Below are 23,284 nucleotides of genomic sequence, written 5' to 3' on the forward strand. Positions count from 1 at the left end.
GTGATGGAAACCTGCATCAAGGCTCCTGAGAGCACCCCAGCACTACCAGGTTATACCTCAAATCATGCTTTTCGGCCCCAAAACCTGGACCAAACCACAAAAGGAGGGGGAGTATCCATATTCAGCAAAGATACCCACACGTCCAGGTTACTGACAATGCACAAAGCATCAGAGACCATCCATGTGCAACTAACTGTAGGCAAAACCGCTGTACAATTTGTAGCATGCTACAGACCACCCTCTCAGACCCAGGAACACCACTCAGCCTCCCTGAAGACACTGGAGAGTATGAATGTCTCCCCAAATACCAAACAAGGTACTCACAATTCACCACATAGGTGGTAATCCATTATGTATGGAAGAAGTAATCAGGGACCTAGGGACACGTGGACAGTAACCCCACATGCAAAACTCACTTTGCCAACATGGCTAGGAAGACCACCTATATTGGCCACCTTATCATGAAAGGATTCACATCTACATCAAGAGAGGTCATTGTGCCCCTATACTCTTCTCTTATCAGGCCCATAAGTGAGTGCAATGCCCCATTTGGAATGTACCATACCCGACACCTGCAGCAGTTAGAAAGACCTCAAAAGTACCTGACCAAGAGGATAAAGGGTGTCAAACATTTGTCATATGCTGCCTGGCTGACAACACCCCAGCTGTATACAGTCACATACTGCATACTCACAGGCGATGTATGCCTGATGTACAAGGTCATGTCCAATACAGAATTGATGGACATGCTCCACCTCAGAAAATCCAAAGCCATTAGAGCCGTGAGAGTGACAGATGTCAACCTCAACACATAAATAAATCGGATGTCCTGGAGGGAAAGATTACTAACCCACAGGCTTCCTACACTCTGGAACAGAACCCACTCCATGTTAGGCAGAGCCCCTCACTGACTCTCAGAATATGCTCTGAATTACCAAATATTACAAACAATACATCCAACCTGACAAGTTCAGTGCAAACCCCCCCCCCAAATGACAAATATCTATCCCAGCAGAGTGCTGGCCCCCTGAAATTGCAGATGCTGAGGTAACAGGCAGCATCTTCAAAGCAAGACACACAGCATCAATGGTACGAGATGGTGTCCTGGGCTGTGTCCAACATGAACTCCAAGAAGAATGGAATGCCAAATAACACTACTGCTCAATTTCAGCCTTACCACAGAATATGTACCCAAACAGCAGTGTACAGCAACAGTGGCCCTCTCCACAAAGGTGGTGCCTCAATGGATACTGCAAACTATCACCCCAGAATCCTGACAAGCTTGGGCTGCAAAGCTATGGAAAGGATCATCATGGACCTCAGAAATAAAGATATTGGGGACCTACAGACACTGGACCCTACCCAGCGTGGCTTTCTTAAGGGCAGATCCTGCCCCTTAAACATGTCTGACTCAATTGAAACAGTCATCAAGGCCATTGATGAGGGGAATGTGGTCCACACAGCCTATCTGGACCTTGCAAAAGCCTTCCACACAATATATCATGTGTTCATTATAGATAAGCTCACCAGCTTAAATATAAACCCCTATGTCAGTAGATGGGTTGCAAAACAGCCCAAGGACAGAACTGACATGGTCAGACATGTTGCAGCCATGTCAGACTACAAACCAGCTACAACTGGCATCCCACAAGGCTCAGTCCTGGGACTACCCTTGCATGGTATATATTTCCCATAGGTACAGGCCAACATGGAAGGACTGTGTCTGAAGAAGTTTGCAGATGACTACAAACTGGGCACCTTATCTGACCCTCCAGCTGACACAAGCATCATACAAAAGGGCCACATAGAAACAAACAACTGGTGCCAGAGCCATGTCATCAAGCTAATTGCAGAAAAGTGTATAGTCATCCCCTGTGGATAAACAGTAAGTGCCCACCAATTACCACATAGGTGTTAACCCATTAAGTACTTTAGAAGTAATAAGAGACCTGGGGACACAATTTGATAGATATCTTGCATTTGACAACCATGTGGCTGTAGTGGTTACAGAAACATACCATATACCCACCTAATCATGAAGGTAGTCAGATCCAGATCAGGGGAGGTCATCGTGCCTCTTCAGTCATCCTTCATCAGCCTCACAATTGAGTACAATGTCCTCTGTGGGATGTACCTCAGCAGACACCTCCAGCAACTGTAAAGACCCCAAAAGTACCCCACCAGGAGGATCAAAGAGCTCAAACAGATGCCATGTGTTGTCTGATTAAACAAACCGCAGCTCCACACAGTGCCATACTGCCTGCCCAGAGGCAATCTGTGCCTGATGTATAAAGCCATGTCCAAGCTGGAATCAATGAACATGCTGCACCTTGTACAATCTGAATGCCAGTGAGCTATGCACATGAGAGACCTAAACCCCAGCACTGACATACATAGGACATGCTGTAGTGATTGATCCATAACCCAGAAGCTCACTCCACTCTTGAGTAAACTCCCAGTACAGGTTAGCCAGAGAGTCCCTCATTAACTCTCCTCAACAGGAATCATGATGAGTGGATGGGAGATGGTAGGTTTACCCTGGGTATCACTGTTATGTCATGGGTAGACAGAGGCATATTATACTAACCTTGAAATATGTGATGTCAAATTCCAGTTACAATGTGTGTTGAAGGACAAACACACTCTCTGACTAGCAGTAGAAATGGCCTAGGGCACATTGCTAGTGTTTGTCAATGTCCAACCAAGTTGTGGAATACACTACCAATGTTGGACAAGCCTGGTGTAAGTAGTCCATGTCCGAACAAAATGCAGCATGGTCATATGTGCACAACTGGCCCTTAACCAGTCTGGTGTGCTCACTATGAATATTGAAAGCAGTGATAGGACTGAAACCCAGGATACTGTCCACCACAGTGAAAGTACTGAACCAGTACACTATACAATATTAGAATGTATGGTCATTATGAAAGGATGTTGACAACTGTATGCAAACTATCCCATGGAAACCCTGCAGGCACAGTATAATCCCTGTCGGGTTCAGACACAAAGCAGTTGGGCAGTATGTACACATCATGACTCCCAACACACAACTATAAATGTGAAATACTGTGGAAGTTCACACACACCCACAAATGTGGTGGACTGAAGATCTCAACATATGGAAGGCACACACTGGGCATGCTCACATACTGATAAATGAGACATATGTTAGGCAACAAGCCATGCAATATGCCTGAACTGGGCATGCTCACACACTTAGGCCATGTCTCAGTTTAGCAGTTGGCCACACATATGTGGTATTTGTATGTGTTAAAACAGGAGCCAACCACAAGACAGCAATCTGCCCAGTGCACACAGTCAAATGACTACAGAGACATAAGTTAAATAGTGGATCCCACACATATTCAAACATCTTCCACAGATACACAAGTTGTACATAGAAACAGGGAAAGCTATGGCAATAAAGACCTGCAAACAGTCTATCAGCAACAAATATTGTGCATCTGAAAATTAAACATATGGGTGTAGAGGTCAATACTAAGCTATTTGTCCTAGGGAATACAAGCTTAGCCAGAGTGTGCTTGGCATCTGCCTCCCCAGTCCAGTAGGCTACTGTGCCTCTGTAAAGTAGGTCACAGAAGGCACCATGTAAGGCTAGTGTGCTGTGCCTCTGTCAAGCAGGGACACAGTGGAGATCCCAGAGGTTGAATTTGCAATGTCACATCCATGTTTGAATCCTGCAAATGCTCAGTGCGTGTGTGTGTTTGGGTGAGGGGGGTTAGTGTGTGTGCAATTCTGTGTGAAAGAAATGTCCCTTTTGCCAACTAGAAGAACACACTGCATGAAGCACACTCCTCTTTCTAAACACTGATGATCTCAGCACCCTATAAGTACAGCAGGAGAAGAAAAATCTCCTAGCAATTCAGATAGCGCACTCCGCTAATGCGTCTCTCACAAATGTTATAACATAGCTAGGTAGGGGTTTGAATCCTGCAAATGCTCAGTGTGTGTTTGAGTGAGGGAGATTAGTGTGTGAGCAATTCTGTGTGAAAAAAATGTCCCTTTTGCCAACTACAAGAACACACTGCAGGATGCACATTCCTCATTCTAAACACTGATGATGTCAGCACCCTATAAGTACAGCAGGAGAAGGGAAACCTCCCAGTAATGCAAATAGTGCGCTCCGCAAATGCGTCTCTCTCAAGTGTCATAACGTAGTTAGATATGGGTTTGAATCCTGCAAATGCTCAGTTTGGGTGAGGGGGTTAGTGTGTGTGCAATTTTGTGTGAAAAAAATGTCCCTTTTACCAACTACAAGAACACACTGCAGGATGCACATTGCTCATTCTAAACACTGATGATGTCAGCACCCTATAAGTAAAGCAGGAGAAGATACCCCTCCCCATAATGCGAATAGCGCACTCTGCAAATGTGTCGCTTTCAAGTGGTATAACATAGTTAGGTAGGGGTTTGAATCTTGCAAATGCTCGGTGTGTGTGTTTGGGTGAGAGGGGTTAGTGTGTGTGAAAGGACTGTCCCTTTTGCCAACTACAAGAACACACTGCATGATGCACATTCCTCAGTCTAAACACTTATGATGTCAGCACCCTATAAGTACAGCAGCAGAAGAAAAACCTCTCAGTAATGCGAATAGCGTGCTCCGCTAATGCGTCTCTCTCAAATGTCATAACAAAGCTAGGTAGGGGTTTGAATCTTACAAATGCCATGTGTGTTTTTGTCACACAGTTTGTCCATGTGTGTGGGGTGTTGCTCTTAATATTGTATGACATAGATCATATCAGTAATGTCAATGCACACATGAGGTATGTGTGTGCCACATAGACATATGTACCTGTGACCTGAAATAGTTCCCATGTGTGAAGCCTGCCTCATGTGAATACATGTAATTTGCATTACACAACTTTATGACTGTGGTTTTCTGTGCAGGGGCTGCATTTGGTATGTGAATATACAGTGAGAGTAGTCTATGGTGTCATCTTACCAGCGAGGGATACACATCTGGTCTGGAGCATATAGTCCACATGTTGGTGATGAACAGGTGCAGCATGTATTCCCCACTTGTGGGAGTGGTAACAAGTCATTCCATAGCAATTGAGTGTATGGATTCTAGAAACTTTACACCTAGGGTGTTGGAGCTACAGTAATGCTCACAGTCTATGTGTGGGTAAATGAAGCTGCCCAATATATTGTTGTTTGGAGACACCTGCAGATATACATGTCTTCTTAAGTAGGCCAAGTGTGTTACCTGGGTTTGCGAGTGTGGTGTGTGCCAGGCTATGAACTGGACAGCAGTCTTACCCACTGTTAGTTGCACATGGATCATCTCTGATGCTTTGTGCTGTGCCACCAACCTGGAGGTGTGTGTATCTTTGATGAATATTGATATTCCCCCTCCTGTTCTGTTTTGGTGCAAGTTATGTGGCCGACAAGCATGGTATGAGGTATAACCTGCCAGTGCTGGGGTGCTTTTGGGGGCCTTGAACCAGGATTCTGTTACTGCACAGATATTGATGTTCTCCATGCTAAGGACAGTTTCCAGTGCATGCATCTTGATGTTTACACTGCTGGCGTTGAGTAGCATTACTATTAGTTTCCTATCCCTTGTGATACCTATGGAGGTGGTCTTGTCTGTTGAGCCTTGCCTAAAAAAGGCACTATGGGTGTATCAAGAGCCTTTGCCAATATCCAAAAGCCCATGGGTGCAGGTGCAAGCTGTCCCTAGCATAGCAGTGTGGCTTGTTGAGCATGTCATCCCAGGCTGACAGGCATTGGATCCCCTTTGAATGACACTGAAACATAAGCCAATTGTCTGAATTGATCATCTTGTCTACATATTGTGGCATCATTCTTGGTGAGGGTAAGATGCTACTCAAGGTCAGGGCCATACCAGTCTGGGCCACATGCTCAGAGAGCTCCTCTATGTCTCTCATCATGTAGTCCAGGGAGGTATGTCTCAGGTCATTCACACTGGCATGGACACTGACTGAGTCATATTTGTACATGCCTTGGAGTGACCTGTGTGCTTGTGTTATGTGGCAGATCATAGCGCCCGACAGGCATCTCACCGTGACCTTCTCCTTGTTCAGCCTTGAGAGCGGGACATCAGTGTACCTGACGATAGAGGCACCCATCCCAAGTGTAGCAGGTGTGTTGTTTAGCCTTACATGCTGTGACTGTTTGGCACACTGGCTTTGTGAGCTATGTGTTGCACATGTTCTGTTCTGGGATAGCGGTTGCTTGTGTGTCTGCTTTGGAGGTGTCTGCTGCATAGGCAGACCTTTATTTAGAGACTCCGAGTATGGTTGTGTGTGTTCATTTGTTTGGATTGTTGTCGTGGTAGGTCTATGTGAGACTGGAATTGTAGTGACCATGGTTTCCTTCTCCTCCTGACAGGTTTTGCCAGTACTGAGTTGAGAGAGCTTAGCCTGCAGTTTGGATATATGTTTGCATCTCTCACATGTGGTGGAATTTGTTGGGAGGAGGAGAGGATTGACTGTGTAAATGAGGCAGTTGTAACATTGCCTCTAGATTCCCAGATTCACCAGCTGGACCATGGAGGAGATTGACAACTGACCTTTGAACATGCTAGGCTGGTATTGGGAATTCCTTTATATTTAACAACAAAAAGGGCCAGTGGGGAACAAGGTACGTAAGGTGAGTTTGTGAGGGTGTAGTGGTTTTAATTTGTTAGTGCTGGCATATATAAATGCTTTAGTGAGCAAGTGCCAGGTATCTCAAATGTAATGTGTTACAGGTAACTTAATTACATAACTGACAAACACTAACTTTCTGTCAAGTGAAACAAGGACATACATACAGTAAGCAATGCACATGTCACTAGGGATTCTCAGAGGCACTGTAAAGCTGCATTTCAGGTGGGATTAGTGTTTCAGGGAAATAACAAGCAAACAAGCATACAAACAAAGCTACAATCAGCAGGCATGGATCTAGTCTATGCTACAGCAAACAAGGTATACCAATTTCAGTAAGAAACAGTTCAAATATGCAGGCACTATAAGCCTTTAGCCAGAAATTCCCACCTCAGACAGGCAGAGTCCAGCCTCTCCTCCCACAAGAGTGCAGACCATGAACCTTTGTAGTGTGAAATAACTGGCCTGAAGCCCAACTGCTTAAACCAGAACTAATACACATTTATAATGACAGACACTGAGCCCTCAATCAGCATTCCCCAACTTAGTAGGCTGTATGCTACCTGCCCTGCCACCACAGTATCCCTGACATTTAATTAGACTCACCTCCTGTCATAGTTAGTTGTGTGTTTTGGGGCTGTCAAGCATGGTATGAGGTGTAACCCGGTAGTGTTAGGGTGCTCTTGGGAGTCTTGAACCTGTTGTCTATTACTGCACAGATATCAACATTATCCATGCAGAGTAGAGGTTGTACTGCATGCATCTTGCGGTTTACATGTCCACTATTGAGTATCATAACTTCCATTTACTTATCCCTGTGCTACCTATGTAGTTGGCCTTCTGTTTACAGCCTTACCAGCAGAATGCAAAGATGTGCAGACATTACACTATGGTAATTTATAAGGGTGTACCAAACAATACAATGACAATCATATTGTTAATGCATCAGGCATGCTGGGATATACCCACAATGATATCATTACACTGCACAGTTGACAACATGATAATATTACTACACATCTATGTAGTCACCCTGTGCATCAGCACCATGTTAACCGGTCCTGCATCGATGTTACAGATTGCAGGAGGTGGCACAGTTTCATCATATGCACAGGGTGTGTACTTGGTATGCCTGAGTCTGCCACTGATACAACCAATCAACATGTATGTGTGTGTGTGTTAGTGAGGGACAACCGTAGAAGATGGGGCAATGTTGATGCAGTGTGTGCATGTATGTGTTAGCCCTAGGTGTTAGCATTATGCATGTGTGTATGCATGCACACAGTTCCACCTTGTGGCCGCCATATGCGGGTGTTTGTGGACAGCCACAGACTGTACCTGCCAGGTCATACAGATCACTGTCTCTGGCCATGGACACGGTACCTGTGCCTGGCAGAGGTGCTATGGACAGTATCAGGTACTAAGCCAGACTGGGTACTGTCATCAGAAGCAGGTGGTTATTGACTGGAGACATGTCCCTGCTGGGTATGTCCAGAGCCACGTGCACGTGGTCTTCTAGGGCGGTCTGATGACATCACAGACCCAGCATTGCTGGGGCTGGTACTGGCACTATATGAGCGGCCACGGGTTTGTTGTCATCCGCGATGACTGCCAGCTGCTGCTGTTGCTGGCATTCATCCACGTCGACACCTCAACCTCCCTGCATTGCCCTGGCTCATGGACATGTAGTTGTGGAACAGATCTAATGTGTCCCCCCAACATCTGTCAATGACCTTGGTGAAATTACGGATGGCAGCCGCAATGTCACGCATAGTGTCATTCATAGCAGTGCGATGTGCTCTCAGCTCCCTCAGACCCTGTCTGGTGTATTGTTCCATACGTGACTGTGCCTGCATTACAGCCCGGAACATAGCTGAGGTTGAAAGACCTCTGTGGGCACGTCTGACAGGGGCTGTACGACCACGGATGCTCCCATGAGAACCCCTGGACATCTGCCTCTGTGGTACCATGTCAGGACTCTGGCCATGGCTGCTGTGAGGGGATGCATGTGCCACTGATACCACATTACCCTGGTCAATGCCCACTGTATGCTGTCCATCACCTAGGGATATTGGTGACAATGGATGTATTGGCAGGATGACTGTGCACATTGATGGGGTTGACAGCTGTATACTGTCAATTGGCTGACCAGCAATGGACCCTGGCACACCTCCCTGTGCCATTACACAGGTATCATCATTATCACTATCCCCAGCAGCAGATTCAGGTTCCCTGCTGCACACCACCAGAGCAGCACCAGAACCTGTAAGAAGAAGACAGGAAACACAGTTTACAATGTGCACACAATGTTACCACACATGCGCACATGCACACATGCACACATGCACACATGCACACATGGGCACATGCACACATGCACACATGGGCACATGCACACATGCACACATGCGCACATGCACACATGGGCACATGCGCACATGCACACATGCACACATGGGCACATGCACACATGAGCACATGCACACATGGGCACATGCAAACATGCACACATGCACACTCCTCAGTACATGAGATACAAACACACAGCCACACCTGCAATCACACACATAGCAATACCATTTTAGGGTATTATTACTATTAGAATCAGTAGTATTAAAGGAATGTTATTACACACTCACCAGCATGGATTGGCTGCCTTGTTGTTACACCAAAGGGACCTGCACAAATAAGACATTCATTGTCAGTGGGCACAACTGTGCCATTGATACTGTGATCATGATACAGTTCAGTAGTACAACAGTTGGCTTTCACAGGTCTACTGCCGATATTGAGAATATCACTCTTGCACAATAATTACCAGGATAATAGCTACAAACACAGTACACACATCACACATGCATAAACTACCAGTGTAGAGAACAGTCAAATATAGATATGGCATGTTACCTGCACGCTCCAAGTCCTCCTGCTGGATGGCTCCAGCCTCCATCATAACACATGTGTGTGGATGTTGTTGTTGTTGGGCTAGAGCCACAACACTTAGGAGGAGCCCCTCCAGTCTGGTGAGGGGGGCTGTATAGCCGCCCCACCACCAGTGGCAAGCTGTTGCCTGTGGATATCAGACGCACGCTGATGGACATTTCTAATTAAATCACTGTAGTGATGGTGTAACTGCTTATATGTCCAGTTGTGTATGCCTATATCATTTACCCGACGGACAAGGTCTTGCCACAGTGCAGCCCTCTCCTGCTGGTTCTGGCTGGTGCAGGAAAAGAGTGTGGCAAAATCCCGCACCAGGCTCTGGTGTATCTCCTCTTTTTCTGCAGCAGAGTATGTGGGATTGCGCTGGTGTACAATTGCCCTGGAAGGAAAAGAAAAATATGTGAGCAAGTGATATGGCACACATAAAACTCTACTGTAGTGATATCACTAAACTGCCATGTATAGCATCTGTCTGTCTATTGGGGGATACACATGTAAATGACCTCATATCAGTGCTCATCTGACAACTCTGTGACAGTGCCTGGCACACTCCATACAACAAACAAGTATACTCCAGCAGTCGGCACACTGTTTGAGGTCCAATGCACAGCCTCACACTGAGGGTATGTATCAAGGTAATGTATGGGGAACATTGTCAACCCATGCAATGTATGCAATGCACAGTACAAATGTCACTGGTAATGCACCGTAGTTTTCTTTGCCATAACCATACCTACACCACAGTCACATACAGGGAACCACAGCACAACATATGGCAATGTAGTATGTTTGTATCCCAATACCTGACACATCTTTCTTTGGCCTCACACCAAGGACACACACTACCATGACAGACACAAAGTCATGCTGAGCAATCACACCATTACAGACCTTGCACACAGTCAGTGGCACACGCATTCCACCTCACATAGTTGGTATTGCAATGAGTACATGTGTGTGTGCATTGTGTCATAGGCAGGTAGTATGTTATTGGGCCTGGGCCTACAGCAGCATACTGTTATGCTACCCTACCCCTTGAGACACATGTAATGTGGTTGTACTTGCTCCTGTCAAACAGTTACACAGGGTGACTCATATGGCATACTACCTATTTGCATAACATTCTACAGGGGTATGTCTGACATCTACTGATGGGGAGCCTTGCTTTGTAATGCTGGGTGGTTTACTCCAGGGTATGGCCTATTTTTGGGTAGGAACCTGTACCTCCACCATGTGCTCTTTACTGCGGTGCCAAGGATGACAGACATAGGTAATTTATGCTGGGAATATTGTGAGGTGTTACCATGGTTGTTGGACAACTGTTATGGGTGTGACTTAACTATGTATATCCAGCAGTGGTATGCTCTGTGTCGGTAGTTTGAGAGGCACTCTATCTGTGGTTTTGTCAGTCACTCTGCATAGGTAATGTGCTTGAGGGCATTATCACTGTTTGTTAGGTATGACTGTATCCTTCTCCCTTTCTGTAGTTGTCATGGGAGGTACATAACATGTAGGACATTGTGAGGTGTAGAGGGGTACAGTGACCTACATTTCACTAGCTGACACACCATGTCTGCTGACATGTACCATGTACAGGTATTACAAGACTGGTGTGCCACTGTGAATATCACAGGGGAGGCTATTGTACACTTGTTTCCCATGTTCCCTCCTGATACATCCAGTAGTAGGCAGGCAGCCACATATGTGGTGGTTAGTGGTGTAAGTGTTTTGGAATGGGGTATGGTACTCCTGTATCTGCACTGGTGTTCAGTACATGCCTTTGTCACCAGGCACCTGTTGCAATACATCTACACACATGTGCCTCTCTCAGTATATATACATATATATATATATATATATATATATATATATATATATATAGAGAGAGAGAGAGAGAGGGTGAGAGATAGAGAGAGAGAGATATTCATATACATACATATCTGTACACATGCATATCTGTCTGTATATGTGTATGTATCTATATATATCTATATATGTATGTGTCTATTACATAATATGTGTATATACATATTCTATCCATCTATCTATATATGTTCATAGGTAGGTACTAGGCTATCAGCCCTAGGGCCCATACAAGCCTAGCCAATAAATGTACCCTGGCTTTCGCTACCCAAGAAAGGTATTTTTCTATGCCCCTGTCATGCAGAGCCACAGACGTGACCCCCGGGGTGAATTCCCCATTTCCCATCCAATCGTCAGGATCTTTCTTGAAGAATGCTAATGAGGAGCTCTGTTTGACATAGATAGGTAGTCTGTTCCAGAGTATGGGAAGTCTCTGGGACAGGACTCTATCTCCAGCATGTTCTGTTTATTGTGGTGACAAGGTTCAAGTCCCTAGAGTATGTAGCTCGGAGGGATTGGGATTTCTTTAAGTGGAGCATGTCCAACTGCTGTAGGTTTGACATAGCTGTGTATGTTAGGCAGAGATCACCCCTGAGTAGGTGATATGCCATGGAGTCAAGCTGTAGTTTTTTGAGACGGTCTGCATAGTGCATCTGCTTGAGGCCAGTAATCCTCTTTGTGAGGTATTTCTGTGGTCTTTCCAGTTGTTGTAGTTGTCCTGTGAGGTACATACCAAAAGGGGCATTGTACTCTATTATGGGTATAATAAGTGATGAGTTGAGGGGAACAATGACCTCTTTTTTCTGGATGGGAATCCTTTTGTGATGAGATGAGCCACATAGAAGGATTTCCCGACCACTGTGGCGATGTGATTATCACAGGAGAGACTGCTGTGCACCTGTGTCCCAAGGTCTATTATCACATTTCCGGCATTAAGTAGACTACCAGCTATCTGGTAGTTTATGGGTACAGAGTTTATACCACAGGGATGACAATACACATTTTGGCATTGAGCTTCAGGCCATGGCTTTGACACCAGGTATCTGTCTCAGTGAGGGCCTTTTGTAGTTTGCCCACATCGTTAGGAGTTGTGATTATGGCTCCTAGTTTGCAGTCATCTGCAAAGTTTGTTAGCCACAGACCTTCTGTGTTGGCCTACACTTCAGAGAAGTAGATACCAAACAGGGGAGGACCCAGGACTGAACCCTGTTGTACTCCACTTGTCACTGGTCTGATTTCGGATTTGGAATATGCTACTTTCACAGTGTGGGTTCTGTCCATGAGCCAGTTGTCAACCCATCTTATGACATAGGGATTTATACCTAGTTTAGTGTGCATATCTATAATTCCAGAATGGCGGATGGTGTTGAAAGGCTTGGCGTGGTCTACATAAGCTGTGTGAACCATTTCGCCATCATCTATGGCTTTGGTGACTGCTTCAAAGAAGTCAATAAGGTTTAGGAGACATGATCTGCCTTTTACAAATCCAAACTGAGTAGGGTTCAGAGTTGGGAGATTACCAATGTCTTTGTTTATGAGTTCCATGATGATACATTCCATGGCCTTGCAGACCAGGCTCATCAGGCTAATGGGGCGATGGTTACCGTGCTCCGTCAAGGCTCCACCTTTGTGGAGTGGGATGTGTTGTGGTGCACCATTCATTGGCTACAAAGCCTGAGGTGAGGCTATGATTGAACATGGTACTGTGGTAGGGTGCCAGTTCATTCAGTGGTTCATGTAGACTGCAGCCTGGGATATTGTCAGGTCCCATGGATGTTGTGTTCTTGGCTTTGGAGAGTGTGTATTTTACCTGTGCAGCCATGATTATAGGGACTTTGCATTCTTTCAGTATAGAGATGGGCCCTCTAGGGGGTGAGAGGAGGGTAAAGTTAGCACTGAACCTATCTGCCAGGATGTTGACAATATCAGTTGGTTCTGTATATTTAGTGCCATTATGCTGTACCTCAGAGCAGATATGAGTTCCCATTTAGATTCTTGACATAGCTATAGAATGCTTTGTGGTTGTCTTTAGAAGTCAGTGGCAATTTTGTATTCATAACTAGCTTTGGGGGATTTTATGAGGGATCTCAGCTTCTTACTGAGGTTGACCAGGGAGTTCCTCCAGTCATGGGAATTTACTTATTTTTGCACCAGTGTCTTTCTTCTGATGTAGAGTGTGTTTATGGCAGAGGACCACCAGACTGGCTTCCTTTGTCTGGGGGATAACATCTTGGTTCTATTAGGGATAGCATGATCCATGCACTCGTGTAAGTGCTTATACAGTGCATTTGTGTAGGATTCAGCAGTCATACCTCTATTGTCCGTCTGCATGGGTGTCATGCAGTTTGCCACTTCTGTCTTAAGAAGTGTGACATTGGCTTTTGAGACATTTGTTATGATGGTGCCCCTAATTGGGGCTGGGGGTGGGATGTGGATGTCTAGGCTGATTACCTTGTGGTTGGATCTCACCAATGAGGAATTGACCTCTGGTGTGGAACACCGGTTTCCTATGTTGGTGATGACCAAGTCTGGGATATTGCTGCCCCTGGTGGGGGTGTGAATAAGTTAATCCAAGGTGCTGGTATTTATGAATTCTAGAAAACCTTGAGCAATGCAGTTGGTACAGGTGTAGTTTTTCCAGTTAATGGTGGGGTAGGTGAAATCGGACATTATTAGGGTGTTGGGTTGTACCCAATACTTTCCGGTGTATCATGAAATGAGGGGTGTGAATCCTGGGGCATGGTGGGGGGTCTGTAGCAAGCTCCAATTTGGATTGCGTTCTTGCCCAGAGTTAGTTGCAATTGGATACCTCAGATGCATTATGCTGTGCAACTAGCCTGGAGGTGTGGATATCCTTAATGAATATGGACACGCCTCCTCCTTTAGTGCTTCTTTCTGGGTTAGGTGGCCAACAGGTGTGGTATGAATTGAAGCCCGGTAATGCAGGGGTGCTCTCTGGAGCTCTAAACCAGGTCTCTGTCACTGCACAGATGTCACAGATGTCACCGTTTACAGTGGTGTATTTGTCATTTGAACCTTGCCTGACAAAGGCACTATAGGGGTGGCATGAGTCTTAGCCAGTATCCGAAATCCTGAGGGCGACAGGTGCAGGCCATCTCTGGCAAAGCAATCGGTCATGTCGTCCCACCAGGCAGACAGATGCTGGATACCCTTAGAATGACACCAGAAGCTTAGCCAATTGTTGAGGTCAATCACTTTGTCCTTGTACTGTGGTATCATTCTGGGTCTATCTATTTCTACATCCCTCTCTATCTATGTATACATATATGCACATTATATATAGATACATATATAAATACAGATACATATCATATACATATAATATATATATATATATATATATATATATATATATATATATATATATATATATACATCTTTTTATTTACACATACGAATATACACACTAACATACTGCTAAACATTCATTACTCTACAACCTACATTGTACGTTGCACTACAACCTACATTGTTATGTGCACATAGCATCCTTCACATACATATGTATGTCCAGCCTTCACTAACAGTTTGCAGTATGTCCCCTGCCCTAGGCACATCTTCAAATATATCTATATACAGACTGCTAACACATATGGAGGGTTGACAGTATGTAGACTATTACATTATTAGTTTACATTACCTTTGTTGGACACTGCTATTTTTGATGGCTTGCTGCTTGGTAGCCTGCTGTTCTGTACTGTAGTAGTTTCAGCAGTCTGTGTCTCTTATTTGTTTTTTTTTTTTTATTTCTTTGTTTTTATTTATTTATGTTTTCTCTCTCTCTCTCTCTCTCTCTCTCTCTCTGTCTCTCCTTCCGGCTGTTGCAATGAACGTATTGCATGTGTGGACTGGGAGTACAGGCTGCTTTTGTAGGTATATGCAGATGTGCATGTGATGGCCTCTGCACCAATTGTTAGCCAGCATTTGCTAATTGCATGCAGCCCGCTGTGTGGTAATTGCAGTTCTCACTGTGATTTCAGGACAGTGCTATATATATATACAATGTTAGGTGAGGTAGGCGTAGACCTTTCAGATTTTCAAGGTGGGGACCATGCTGGTATGCTGTGGACACTGTTGTGTGAGTGTAAAGGTTGGTATGTCTCTCATATCTCAGGCTGTGTTGTAGGCACTGACATGCATGTTGTACTGACACCTGACTTTTGCTTCCTCCAGTTTATTCTTCTCGGTGTGTATGTTAACTGACACCTAATAATACTAATACTGTTTAAATGGGAGTATGTGCTTTCCTGAGGGACTTGTGGAGTAACTGGTGTACAGCAGTGGGTCTTGCAATTTGTTGCTATGGCTTCACTATTTAGCCTTTACATTCACTCCTTGGAGGCCTGCTAGGTATCTTTACTGGAATGTGTTGCTATGGCTTTCATATTTTCCATTCACATTGACTCCTTGTACTGCTTGCTATATTTCTTTCAGCAGCAATTCCTTATATGTTTGTTGTGGTTTGGTGGTACTGCATGCAGTCTGGTCTGGCCAAGGTGTGGGGCTTGACACCTACAAGGGTATTTTATTTTGCTGCTGAGCAGTAGTGGCACCTTCTACTTGGCACTTACAGTTATGGATAGCAGGCACATGCAGTGCTTGTAAACAGCAATACTGTCCTTCTGTTAATAGTTGGATAGCTCCTTTGATATTTGTGGGTTGTACACCTACATGTGGGTGTGCTTGTGAATACACCATTTCTGACATGCACGTAGTGCATACTTTCAGTAGTTGACAGTTACCATTACGTGGGACAAATCATCTTTCTGCCTACTATTAGTACATTTCACAGGGAGTCAGTGGGGCACAGTTAACATTTGTTTTCAAATCAGGGACATCCCTGTAAATCAGTCCCAGTTGTGAGGTCTGGCCTCTTACCTGTTCAAATATGGCAGTGCTTATCCTGCTCTGATAGTGTGTGTGGTTTGCAAGGTGCTACTGTCACATTATTACCTACTAGCTACCGACTAGCATGGCTGTTTCTTTTCTCACACTAATGTTATACAAATCCACAAGAATTGCCAGTAAAAATACAAGACAAGCTTTGTGTAATAGCCTTCCTATATTCCCTTTACATTCAGTCCTACTATTTCATGATATATTGCTTTCAGCACAATGTTCTTGCATATCAGTCATGGCTTAGTGGTAAGTCATGCAGACTAGAGTTTCCTGGGTTCGAGACTAACAGAGGAATTTTATTTTGCTGCTGAGCAGACTACAGGCCTTGTCATTCAGAGTGACTAAGTCACTTTTAAGCAGTTGTAAGTGGGTTAGCACTGGTTTGCGCTGAGCTCACGCATGCACACTGTTGCTTAGCTTCGTGCACACATGCTTAGCTAAGTGCACACAAGCGCACACCCGCTTACAACTGCTTAAAAGTGCTTACTCTCAAATGGGGAGATAGGAAAGTGGTGAAAAGGGGGGCACAAAGAGGGTAGGACAGTAGGAAAACAAGCTCGGGATTTGCAGGAAGGATGTAGGAAAGGCCCATAGCTGCCCATTTCTTTATCAGCAACAGCTGTGCATATGTGTGTAATTTGGAGTGAAATTTGAAACCTTCCACCCCTGAGAGAAGGGTGAGGACAACAATATTTGTTGTACAGCCAATTGTAATTGCCAGTTAACATGTCCAGCAGACATATATGCGAAATGGGCAGCTATGTATGGGGCATAATTTTTTTGCGGGAACAGAGTGCCTTTTTTTTTTTCAGGTGAGAGTGGAATGTCAGGTACAGGAAGTAGGTATAGTTGGGGAGGTAGGTAGGGGAGGTTAACAGACAAGACAAACAAGATGCATACAGGGGGTGGTGTATGACACATGTGGGGGGGACACAATTGACGGGGACGGATGTTTGGATATCTCGAGCCCATGAGCCCACAGATGGCAACAGCGGAACTGAGATCCCCACCCATGGGCAGTTGCCACTGTGCCTTCACTGCCCAGGATGGGGCTGTGCTGGGGGCTGTGTAGGATGGGCAGCAGGCACGCCAGTGAGTTGTGCCACCCGTACCTCAAGCTGGCGTAGGGGATCAAGCACAGCATGCCTGATCTCCCTACGCACCACAGTCCGGACACTACGGAGGGTGAGTGGATGGTCTCCGCTGGCCACGCTTGCAGAGGGGGGATGAGCCCCATCCCCTGCAGTGCTTCCACCTGGAGGTGGCACAGGCCAGAGGAGGGTCCGGCCTGGGCACTAGTGCCACGTGCACTCACCAGCTGAGGTGGGAGAGGTGGGTCCGCTGGAACCCGCCTTCCCTGTCGTCCTATGTTTTGCATTATTTTATGACAGTTTGGGTTAGTAACAAACAATACCATTCACAATTAGTTGTAACAGCATGCATTAGTATTCCCATTAACCAAACATCCATAAATTCAAGACATTGAACAGCAAGCATGACACATGCATAATTTGAACAACAGTACACAATCCAACAGCATGCAGGGTTGATTGATGGCAACAGGCCATCAGGTTTGGATGTATGAACAGGGCACATGCATCAACATACATGCAAATATGCATGAACCAACAGGACAAATGTCCAGGGGAATTAATTGTGAATACACATACCCATTTCATGTGGAATGGATTATTTGTGGTTATAGGGTAGGGTGAAGAAATATTTCATTAACAACTTCAAATACCTATACATATGCTGTACATTTCTACTAGCTGCAGATATATACATGCTACAGGTCTGACTACAGTTTCCTATGTGTAAACTTAGGCATGTTGGTGATGACAATGTTACTGCTACATTAATATACATTGCATTTTTATTCATACACATTCATATCTGGCTCTGTTCAGCCACAGCATCCTGCTACATTTGATTTATATGGCTCTAGACAACTGTGGATGTTTGGTATTTCATACAACCATACTATATGCATATTGCAAAGGTACAGCAACATATCCAAATTGTGGGACAGACATTCCAGCTTCAGTACTTTATTGCACACATTTCACTCTTTGGTTGTGCCTGTCACATTCATTTCATTCTGTACTGACTGCAGTATACTTTATTCAGGAGTTATTACTACTTTCTTGGTGGATTCATACCTTTTCTCACACTCTCACTTGTTTTATTTTTACAATTCAGGATGGTACTTAATTCTAGGCTTTATTGACATGTTTTACTTGGTTACAACAATCCTTTCCAACAGTCTCACTTGTGTCATGTTTCAGATTTTAAACGGGGATATATTTCACACATGTGTTGTACTCAGCTTGTGTAGCTGTAATTTACAGCCTGCTGCAGGTTATGTACTAGTACATTACAGGTGGAATATCTTTATTTCAGACTTGTTTAATTTTTATTTTTGGATTACAGGCTGCATCACACTTATGTAATCACACAGTACTAGCAGAATCTCTCTTACACTGTTACTTGAACTTTTTATTAATAAGTGACTACACTGCACTCTTTTGCAAGCTGTCATACTTATATTTTTTAACAGTTGCAGGGAGAGAATTACTAACCTGCCTAGTGGAGCAACTGCACAAGCCTATCAGCATAGGCTCGACGATTCATGGAACGGACACCTGCAGCTGTAATATAAATGAAGTAGTATTGGAATACACATCTCCATAATATCAGCTAGGTTAATTTCTACATAAATAATTACATGTAACTTACTCAGTAGTGGGGCGTTGGGCATTTGCCGTGCCTCCTGGATCCAACAGTTCAGTTGGTCCTGCTTCTGTCTCTTCAGGTCCGCATGGTGGTGATGGACCTGTTCACCAGTCCTTGGTATTCCTGTGGCACTGGTGAGATCATGTGCCAACCGGTCCCATGCCTCAGCCTTGTATGCTCCCCACAGGACCTGGCCCTGCATGAGTTGGGCCTCATGATCATGGACGAGGAGCCAAACCATATATTTGGACTCCTCAATGCCCCACCTCTGTGCTCGGAAGCAACTACCCTCTCCTACACCTGCCATCCTGACTGCAAATCAATTCCACAATCAGTTATGCTGTGTATTCCCGCCTATGGGGCTTATATATGCCGTTTTCCCACACTTATCTGTGATTGGCCATTTTGGAAATGTATCAGCTTCACAAAACCTGCTTTGTCATGCTTCTCTTTCCATTCATTCCTATATATATGCTAATACTGCATTTCTAAGAACAACTGTCATGGCTTAGTGGTTCAGTACTTTGACTATGTTGCATGGTATCCTGAGTTCGAGCCTGGCCATTGCTTTTTTTATTTTATGACTGTCTACACAGGCTAGGAGGTGTGTCTGTGTAAAGGCAGTTTTGATTCAGCTTGCTCAACATTGCCCGCCAGTTAGCTTGTTGGCGCAGTGCGCAGCTCCGCGCAAACGGGTTACGCTGGTTTACGTGTCATTTGGCTGTCAGCATGCATATTATGGTCAGCTCAGCTACAAGCACACAGTTTCAGCATGTTACAACACTGCTCAACCCCGGGCACTCATTTTACACCTGTTAAACCACTACTCACCTACGGGCAGATATACTCAGCTTGTTAGAGTGTAGCTCAGCTATAGGCACTTCTGACATTTATTTTTTTTTTTATTATCTCACATTTCTTCAAAATACATGGCCCATTTCATTACATTTTACATAAAATATAATTTTATATATGTACATGTATGTCAGGGAATTGTTTTGTGCTTATTTCACTGGAAATAAAAATTGATGTTGTGGGGGCTCGAACCGTGACTGCCTTCTCTTCAGCTGACGTCTCTACCGCTACGCTATTGCTTCTGGGCTTACTTTGCATATTTAGATCTTATATGCTTTTCTACTGACTGCTAACTGTGGCTAAGCGACGGGCACGTCCACGCAAACGAGTGCAATTACAGGCAAACATCTTTAAAACTTATAAAAAAAAATATAACATGTTCATTTTTACATTTTATGTTTATAGTCTGTGGGGGCATGTGTTGTGTTGTGTTTGTTGACATTTACGCGGACTCTCTCGTGGGGGTTTACTTTCGGGACTGTTACTCTTCTGGGGGCGTGTCTGTTTGCAGGACTCGCCCTGCAGACACGCCCTTACTTTCTTACACGGACCGTGTTAGCCTTGGGTGTGAGTCAGCATGCCCTCATGAATATGCATGGCATGCTGACATCACACCGTTTAACTGCAGCCTCCGTGTAAGACTTGTAACTCTTACACGGAGGCTTCGTGAATCCTGCCCTGAGTCATCTAAACTCAATATGGGCTATGGCAGTTACATACTCAAATACCATTTATTCACGTAGTGCTTCTTAAGTGTTTTGAGACTGCAGTCTTAGAGGTAAGAAGGTTCTTCTGTTACCCTCTATGTTGAAAGATTTCAGATTTAGTAAATTTTAAGGTGCAAGGATTGGAGGGTGCAAGGCCTGACAAAAATAGTTTAGTTTCTATTATTAAAGCAGATATTTCTTAGTGGTAACTTTACTTTTGTGATGTTATGTCTTCTGATTATAGGATCACTGACAAGCTGCTATGAATCGTCAAGTTCCCTTACTTGAATATAGAAATGCCAGAATTATACAACTGTGGAGAAAGAGCAGACACCCCTCAACAGGTTCTTTGTATTTAACTACAAGTTTGCAGAGGCCACAGATGTATTTCTAAAATGTATTAAACAAAAAAGTCACAATAAACATATAACAGCAGCATTCAAGAAAACGGCTTCTGTATTTACCAGATCAATAATAAAAAACACAGTATTAGAGCAGACAAACTCTGTGCTCCTGTTTATCTCTACTGACAATTCTTTTTCCTCACTGGGCAAGAACATCCTCATCATTTTACAAGAATGCAAAGAACAGTGACTGTTGTGGTGAAAAAGAAACATAATTTGTTAACAAAAGGGGTGTGTAAGAGGCTGCAAATGATGCAGCCATGTATTACTAACTCATAATTAAAGAGTTAAAGGGAAGTTGTTACGGAGATGTTTTACATTGACAATGTACAACATTGTGGTTGTGCTACCAGCAATGCCTCTAATAATAAGCATTTGATGCAGTTATTTGTCAGTATGTTAAATTTCCCTATCTTCTTGTTAGCTTGCTCATCTTTTGAGGTGATGGAGAAGGCTAGATGTTTGCAATATGTGCTTGTGTTCTCTTCGGTGTCTTTCTCATGTTTTTTTGTTTTATGTAGTTTTGTAGTATCCTACTTGTTAATTTAAAATTAGGTATATAAAGAAAAATGAAGGGGACTGTTTATATAAGACACTATTGCTGCTAAATAACTAGAAAAGAGTGCAGCAGACTTAACTGGTTTAACATTTTCTGAGTGTAGGGAAGTATGCGACATTGCAAGTGCCCGTGAACTGCCTTGTTGTTTTCATTGAATCCACATGTATGTGATATCTGAGTTCAGATGCATAACCAACTGTTAACTTCCTTGTTTGTCTTTAATATTCCTGCATTAGCTATTGCTGTATAATATGAATGATTAAACATAAAATGGTTCATCTGTATTACTATGAGTGTTTTGTTGTTTCATACTTTAAGAATAAACTTAGATACACACACACACACACACACACACACACACACACACACACACACACACACACACACACACACACACTTCATATATAACCTATTAAGTATATGCAGAAGCTGTACAAGTTTTAGAGAAATATATCTATAAGTTCTTATGATATGATTGCTTTCACATATGTGTTTTATTTCTAGATAACTAAAGTTTATTATTCATTAAGATAGATTTGTACAGATAATTTTATTTTGGAAAGAAAGCACGTTTTAGGCATCCAGTGACATCAACAACCACTTTTATTGACAGTACGTTTTTCTCCCCCTGGAAAAGTAGAGACATGTAGCACTATATTACAGAATTGATCAAACCATGTTTTGTGATATTAAAACTTTGAATGAGACTTCTTCAATAAAATCTGAGTTTCATATCTCTTGAGGAAAAGAAATGCTATTTTTTTTCTTTTTCCCCTGACATTTTAGCCTTAACAATAAAATGCAATATACATAATCTAAAGTTTTGCCATTTATATTAGAGCACTTACATGAAAGGAAGATATTTATGTGTTAATGGACTTGTGATTTACTGTGTTACCCAGTAGCCCCTTCGTACTGCAAAAAAGCTACTGCATTTAGGCGAAGTAATAGTAGATGATGGCCATGCACCCTCTGGAAAGGACACACTAAATAAAGATTACACTAGTTCTGCTTCTGTATTGATTTCATGCAAACAAAGGCTATTACTGCCCATAAAGTTTGCAAAAGTTATTTGTACAAATGAGTACCACATTATTGCTCTATTTAGGTATATATTCGGATTGGAAACACAATGAAGTATATACATGAATGTAATAGAAGCCTATATGTAAAACATTTCAAAAGCCCTGAAAATGAAAAAAAAGAGTTGATGTGAAGAATGCCTTGAATCCAGATCCACTCACTCGGAGATGCAAATATAGGTGAGTATGTTATGTTTTTTTAACAAATGGAGATAATATTAATACTTAGAGCTGTAGTGTTAGTGGCACAACAGGTAGAACACTCACTTTTGGTGCAGAAGGCTGTGGGCTCTGTTTCTATACCAGGTAGATGGATTGTTGACGCTTCAGTGCAGCATAAGGGAAGTGCTGCACTCCTCAGTGTGCTGCCCTTCTGATGGGACATTAAACCAACGTTCCATCTGCTTGAGTTGGTGGTAGCTCAGGTGGATGGAATACATCCCACAACACCTATCAAAAAGAGTAAGGAAAGTTCCCTGACGCCATGGCCACATTCCTCCTAGTAGTATAAGTAACACCTTTGGTCACCCCTGAAAAGAATCTACTATCTTAGTGGGACTAACCTGGTCAACAAATCATAAAC

The 23,284-nt window shown here is 43.7% G+C and overlaps 1 long non-coding RNA gene across 1 annotated transcript in view; it reads left to right on the top strand.

Moving 5' to 3' along the window:
- The window catches only part of LOC122812284, a 582,921-nt gene extending 561,018 nt beyond the window's left edge, over positions 1 to 21,903 (top strand). The window contains exon 4 of the long non-coding RNA XR_006366377.1: positions 20,901 to 21,903. This is a non-coding gene — a long non-coding RNA (uncharacterized LOC122812284). The remainder of the gene's footprint in view (positions 1 to 20,900) is intronic.
- The last annotated feature ends 1,381 nt before the right edge of the window (positions 21,904 to 23,284 follow it).

Source organism: Protopterus annectens, chromosome 9.part0, assembly GCF_019279795.1.
Source record: "Protopterus annectens isolate FY-2018-M chromosome 9.part0, PAN1.0, whole genome shotgun sequence".
In the NCBI taxonomy this organism is placed as follows: domain Eukaryota; kingdom Metazoa; phylum Chordata; order Ceratodontiformes; family Protopteridae; genus Protopterus; species Protopterus annectens.